We start from the raw sequence: 6,352 nt of genomic DNA on the forward strand, positions 1-6,352 counted from the left end.
GGAGAACAGTAGGACATTAACACCAAGCAGGAACCTGCTACTGCCCAGGGTGTGCCAAGCCAACAGGGGCCATCAAGTTTTGCCAGCAGGACACACATTTGGAAGTCTCCAAACAGAAATGTGTATTGGTCTTGGGATTCAACTTGTGGCTGCAAGGGATAGCAGGGGACCCAGAGACTAAGAAACCTGGGGGATTAGTCAGACAGTGAATCCCTCTTCCACTGCTATGCTAGGGAGAATAAAGAGCAAATGACAGAATTCACCCATGCCTGGAGGAACAGTGCCAAGTACTTCACCAGAGGTAAAGTGCTCAGATAGTTAGTCCCAGGCAATGACAGAACTCCACCAAGACTCACCACTGTCAGTCCAACGGGAATTTTAGGATACGTGCAGCACCTGTTGTTCGTGGCAACACTCTTCCACTGGGATTGTGTGTGGAGGGTGAGGGGATGTTGCCTCTCTCACAGCCATTGTGCCAGCCAGTGCTAGCGTAGACTCCTGTGGCTGGTCCATTCTCTGTCACTAGTGTGGAGCCACCACATATTTGCTGCTATTAGCTCTGACTAGGGGCAACCCTTCTAAGATGATAGAGGGAGAAAACCCGAAGGCACTAAACATTCATGCCCATCCTCACATTTTGTGAAGAAAAAGCCCCCTGCAAAGCTGTGGGTTCCACTGCAGAGTCCTCAAGCCTACAAGTCAGAGCTGCTCATGCCTTAAGCCCAGCATAATCCACCCGAAAACAAGTGGTGGACCACTGCAGTGGGGCATTTCTAGCTGTCTGACTTGCAGTCCATCTGTGAAAGAAACTATGCAAAAAAACCACCCTGGCACTCAGCAAGGCAGATTCTTGGGGAAGGCTCTGTACACTGTTTGGCTGGACAGTCAGGGGTATTCCCAAGCCCCAGCCCAGAGCATTTGGCACATGGTACTGTCCATGCCCAAGCATCCAGGCTCTGTCTTTGCCATAAAGAGCAATCCTAGTGAGCAGGGGGAGTAGAGCTCCTTGCAGCCCTTGCACAGCTGCTGGGTGCCAGGGGGAGAAGTGGGGCAGCCCCCTGCAGCTGCCAGAAGGATGGGGCGAGGGGCAGGCAGGAGCACGGGGATCTGACAGAGGCACGCGGCCCAAATCCTGCACACCTGCTGGGGTGTGATGCCAGCTGCAGCCCAACAAGGGGCCCCATTGATCCTGATTGTGGTGGGTTTCTCTGCCTCTACACATGCAGCCGAGTAGATCTTATGGAGGAATTTTCATCTGTGGTTTGCTAAGGGTTTCTCCCCAAAGACTCATGATTTAATTGCTGTTATTATCTTCATAAAGCTGTCCAGGGTGTTTTTCCAGTGGTTATTTAAAGCTTATCTAAAAGATATTGATAGCAGTGGAACGCCTGGTTAAAACTGCATTCCTGGTATGCCAATAGCAGAGTGTGATAAAAATAGTAGGTCTCTTAAATCAAACATCATCTTTCTCTAATTTATTGTATTGTATTTTTGGATTCATGCATAGCACATATAGCATATCATTATGAAAGTAATGCAGTTAGAAACTATATAAACAGATAACTGGAGACTGAGTTACTGTCAATCTTCCATGAAAAAAAAGACACTTTGGCAAAGAAAAAAAATCACACATTATAATTTTTATAAAGATCTGCTGATGAGGAACCTTGCCATAGAAAGCAAACTCTCCAAAGCATGTCCCCAAAGCAGTGTACAAGTTGCTGATGAAAAAAAAAATTAAAATCTCTTGATCAGCAACAGCTTCACAAATAATAGTATGAATAATATGGATGTCTGGTGGGAACAAACAACTGCACAGGATATCATTAGTTATATAGTCTATACATATTTTTTCTATTCTGATTTGCTGTAGAGAGAAAAGATAGAAGCACAGAAGCGATGAAACGTGTCTTAAAAAGATGGAGCAAATTTTTATTTAATGCAAATCCCTTGTTTCATCATATTGCTAGTGACTCATGCATAAAGGCTTAGAAATCTATGGAAGGAGATGAGAAACCTCAGAAACAGATATGAGCAAATAATTCACTACAGGAGAGTTGTTTTCTCTTCAAATCAACTCATTTTTTTAATTTAAAGAAATTATTTGCAAATAGGTCATTCTAACTATGAATTTATTTCTGTGTTTCTAATCGCCTCAGGGATTGTTTCTGAAAACAAATTTAGACAATGAATTTACAGACTAATCATTCAAAAAGCTTAGCTACTGTGAGTTGCCAATCAATTGGCATTAAAAATCATATGTATTATTATCTCTACTTTGTAATTCACTCTCTGAATTAAAAGTCAAAAAAAGTATCCACCAGATTTTTGAATCTCTCAGGTTCATTTTGGATAATGACAAGGGCAAAGAAAAGCTGAGGAAATAAATGCCACTTCATGTCTTTTTATGTCCTTCCACACAAAGCGCCTTGTCACCCAGCCTGTTACCTGCAGTCCAATCCCTATGTAGTGCATCCCTTTATAACTCATCATGGGAGAAGAGGCACATCACATTTATGGACAAGTGGCTTTTACCTCTCTTTTCCCCTCATGTTCTTTTCAAGTCATTAGTGTTGGTGAGCACCTGTCTGTCAGTGATGCAAACTATCTCTACTCTGGCATGTTTAATTACCCAAGTTTGTGTGCCTGGAAGTTTGGAGAACATTAGGACACCTCCCTCTGCCTGTCCTACACCATGCAGCACCACAGACTGATTCACATACCCATCTGTGAATGGCATAAACTATCCTGGACGGTCTTCCTCCTCCACCATCTACAATCTCCAGAAATCCTCTTTAGTAATTGGTTTGTCATAGCTTGAGTTGCCTTAAGCTCTTAAATAAGCTTGGAAAAGGAGCTGTTGAATGTGAGGCAATGCTACACAGACCTGCTCCAAAGATGGACAAGTCTCTGGGCTGCAAGACTGTCAGGAGCAGGCTGAAGCCCCTTTCCCTGATTTTTCTGTGAACAAGCCAAGGAAAATCAGACTTTCTGCTATGGCTATTACCAAGAATGAGATAGCACTGTAGGAAGTAGTAGCCACAATTGGTGACTATTTTTAAGATTCATTGCACAATATTTGGGGTTCACCATTACACCTCCTAAATGGCTTCCATAATCCCGGCTTTTTGAGGCTTTTCCTCAGGTTTTCCAATCCAGCGGTATCCACCTTAGTTTGGGATTATTTAATTCTTGGTTTTTTCTGACTTTACAGTGACTTTTGTCCGTGCTTTCCTCTCTAACAATGCAATGTTGCCTGTAGTTCTGTGCACCCTGCAAAAGAACTGGTGAAGGGTAACAAATGCCTGAGATGAAATATTTGAATAAAGTTACTCTAGTGAGAGATGTTGCTGTAATATCTGGTATACAGAAGCAAGTATCACGAAAACATTTTTCCCCATGGAGCAGTTTCATTAGCCTGCCAAATCCTTTGTAGCCAGGAAAATGCCTATGCTGCAAAACTGAGACTGATATTATGAGAGCATCAAATCTGGGCTCATTACAATCTACATCTTACCCCAAAATCATTCTTCATGCAAGGTTCCAATGCTTGGTTCTTCCAATGGAGTATGCTAAGGAGGTGGAACTGGGAAGCAAGATAGGACACAAGATTAATGCTGCAAGAACCCACACATCACCATCCTTCTTGAAAAATAGCATATGTACCCCACAATAACATTGGGAAATGAGCAGAAAGTTCACTGATCCCAGACAGACCTATGGCATCCCTCCTTGAAGAGGGATTTGGGGCTTAACAACACAATTACAAGAAGAAAAGAGTTCTCTCTACCAAGAAATAGATTCCTCTTCTAGTATATTGAAACAATTACCTAATTTCCATCTCCTTCCTTGCAAATTGAATCTCTCAATAGCTCAATTTCTTCAAGTGACATTGTTTTCTCAGGCACAACAAAAGTAATTTAGCTGAGCTTCCACTCACTGTTGGGTACTGTTCGAGTACCCAAGCATCTCTAGCACCTGAGTGTTCAGTGCTGCAGCTATTTCTTGAGTACTGCTTGGACATGTTTCAAGTTGACATTTTAGATTGCATAACTCCTGGCGCAGCACTGCAAAGACGTCTCCTCCCATTGCATCAGAGAGTGACCTGCTGTGGCAAAGGCTATTACTTCTTTTGAGATTATCGAGTCTGTGGTGCCTCATCGAATTATACAGATTCCAAGGGGAGGAAAAGTAACTGCTGCGTGCTCCAGGCCCTGAACTTTTCAGTGCAACACATCTGGAGAGCCTTCATCTGCATATGCGTCTCTAATGCCACATCTCCTTGGTGAACATTGCATGCATTGAATTCTGCTAACATAGGGTGACAGACAAGTAACAATAGGAGCGACGTTGACTCGGTGCTTGTCTCATCCAAAAATAAAATACTGTGTGACAGACTAGCCACAGCTGCATGCTTACAAAGAGCAGTCTGTGGCTTCTAAGCAAAGCAGCTGAGAAGTTAAAAAAAATACATCTCAGTTTCCCCCTCCCCACTCATCTCCACATGTTAGATTCGAGGCCAAAATCGGATGACTAAACTAGGCATACAACCAAGAGTGACCTGTTTTGAGGGAGTTACTGAGCACTGGTGTTGCCCAGGGACTTCACTGCTTCAAAACTGTGTTTCTTGGGGCACACAGAGGCTCAGTTCCTCTGAAAACTGGATACATTCAAGCAGGTGCTTAACACTAGGGGTTTTAATGGCTCAGTTTAATTTTTTCCCCTGGAAACTGTTTCATTTGAGAGTAAGGGCAAATGAATACTGAATAAAAATAATTTAAAAAATCTAACACTGAAAGTCTAGTTTCTGTAGTATTAACCACACTGAGTACCACTGAGGATGTGGGAGCAGCAGGCTGTGCAATGGCAGGACCACTTTCCCATCAATGTGGCACAGACCAAGTGCTACAACAGATAGTACCAGTAGGGAGGGCAAAGCATGATTGATCACACCCAAATCTCAGAAACCCCCTGTGAGCAGTACCCTCACTTCTCCAGGCAGCTCGCTGACACTAAAGACGGCAGCTTTTCTAGTCAGGTTTGGTCATCCAGGAGTCCAAGGATGCAAATGAGCAAACCTGGATCCATCTGAGGCAGAGACGGTGATGCTGAACCCAAAGGGTGAATTTTGCATCTTTTCCCCCACCTCACTCTGCATACTGCTTGCAGCGAAGATGGCAGGAAAAGACCAATCCTTGCCTTCAAGGGATTTGAAGAGAGTTCTTAACTGTTTGAGGAAAGCTTAAAAAATTGTAATTCTTAAGCAACTTTCCAAGGCTGGTTGCTGAAGGTTACACGGGGCTAGGTGTGAAGATGTGTAATACTGTTTTTCAAATGTCAGCAGGAAAAAAGTCAAATTTTCCTCTTGGCTTTCTCCAACCCCTGAGTAATCTGATGCAGTATAAATCGATACGTTCTTGAGACAGCATTCCATGGAAAATGTAAATCGTACTGTTATCTGATATTTGGGTTGTACAAACTCAAGCAAATTGCAGAAACTATAATCCTGGGCTGTGAATCACTGCTGTAGATTTAATCACTACCAGTCTTTTCTGACTATCAGCTCTGCTGTCTGCAAAATAGTGGAATTATGGATTACACAACTTGTACTTTTCATCACTAACGTGCCCTGGTGGTAAGGAATTGTAGTGTGACCAAACAGTTAACCAGAAGCAATGCCTTGTAGCTGGTTTCAATCTCCTGTGTGCAGATACCCTCACCTCTCCAACCAGAGCAGGTTCAGTTGTTTACAGCCAACACACTTCTAGTTTAACTTTTTAGAGCAGAAACCATTAAGGGGAACAGACTGTTTAGGAGCTGTGATTAGAACGAAGCTCACTAGTGCAACAAATGGTCAAGCAGACAACACAAACCAACAGATGCCAAACTATTTGAAGTCTGATACAGAACAAACATTTGAGGAGGGCCCTCCCTCCCCAAATGAAGGCTAGGGCTGTCAGACCCCAGACAGAAACACATACCAGCTGGCCAGCCATGCAGAATGAAATCTCCCAAAGACTGGTTTCATCATGAGCAGCAGCTGACCGATCACAATTGACAAGACAGTTGACAGGAGGGCTCGTTCCTGGGGTTCCTCCCTCCCTCGCTCTCAGTCAACATGAGCCACCACTTTTGTCATGGGAGCCTGTGATATGTGTTTGCCAGGCACGAACTCATGTTCATGGGGAATCAGACTTATTGTTTGCTACAGTCTGCCACAGGGCCAGTAAAAACTCCTGTCACGAGCTGGCAGAAACCAAGTTAAGTCAAGATCTTCTCATAACAAAGTGCACTCTGAGCAAGTCTTAGGCTGCTTAGAGAATGCAGGTAGGTCTGCCCTGCTTCTGCTGGG

At 43.6% G+C, this 6,352-nt stretch overlaps 1 long non-coding RNA gene across 1 annotated transcript; it reads right to left on the reverse strand.

Moving 5' to 3' along the window:
- Positions 1–2,755: 2,755 nt before the first annotated feature.
- LOC137471147 (uncharacterized) lies at positions 2,756–6,118 on the reverse strand. Its single transcript, XR_010997437.1, has 3 exons — positions 5,982–6,118; positions 3,518–3,586; positions 2,756–3,284 (listed from the first exon to the last, which is right to left on the reverse strand). It is a non-coding gene; the product is annotated as an uncharacterized lncRNA (long non-coding RNA).
- Between the last annotated feature and the right edge of the window lie 234 nt (positions 6,119–6,352).

The sequence above is a fragment of the Anomalospiza imberbis genome, chromosome 3, assembly GCF_031753505.1.
Source record: "Anomalospiza imberbis isolate Cuckoo-Finch-1a 21T00152 chromosome 3, ASM3175350v1, whole genome shotgun sequence".
Classification (NCBI taxonomy): Eukaryota; Metazoa; Chordata; class Aves; order Passeriformes; family Viduidae; genus Anomalospiza; species Anomalospiza imberbis.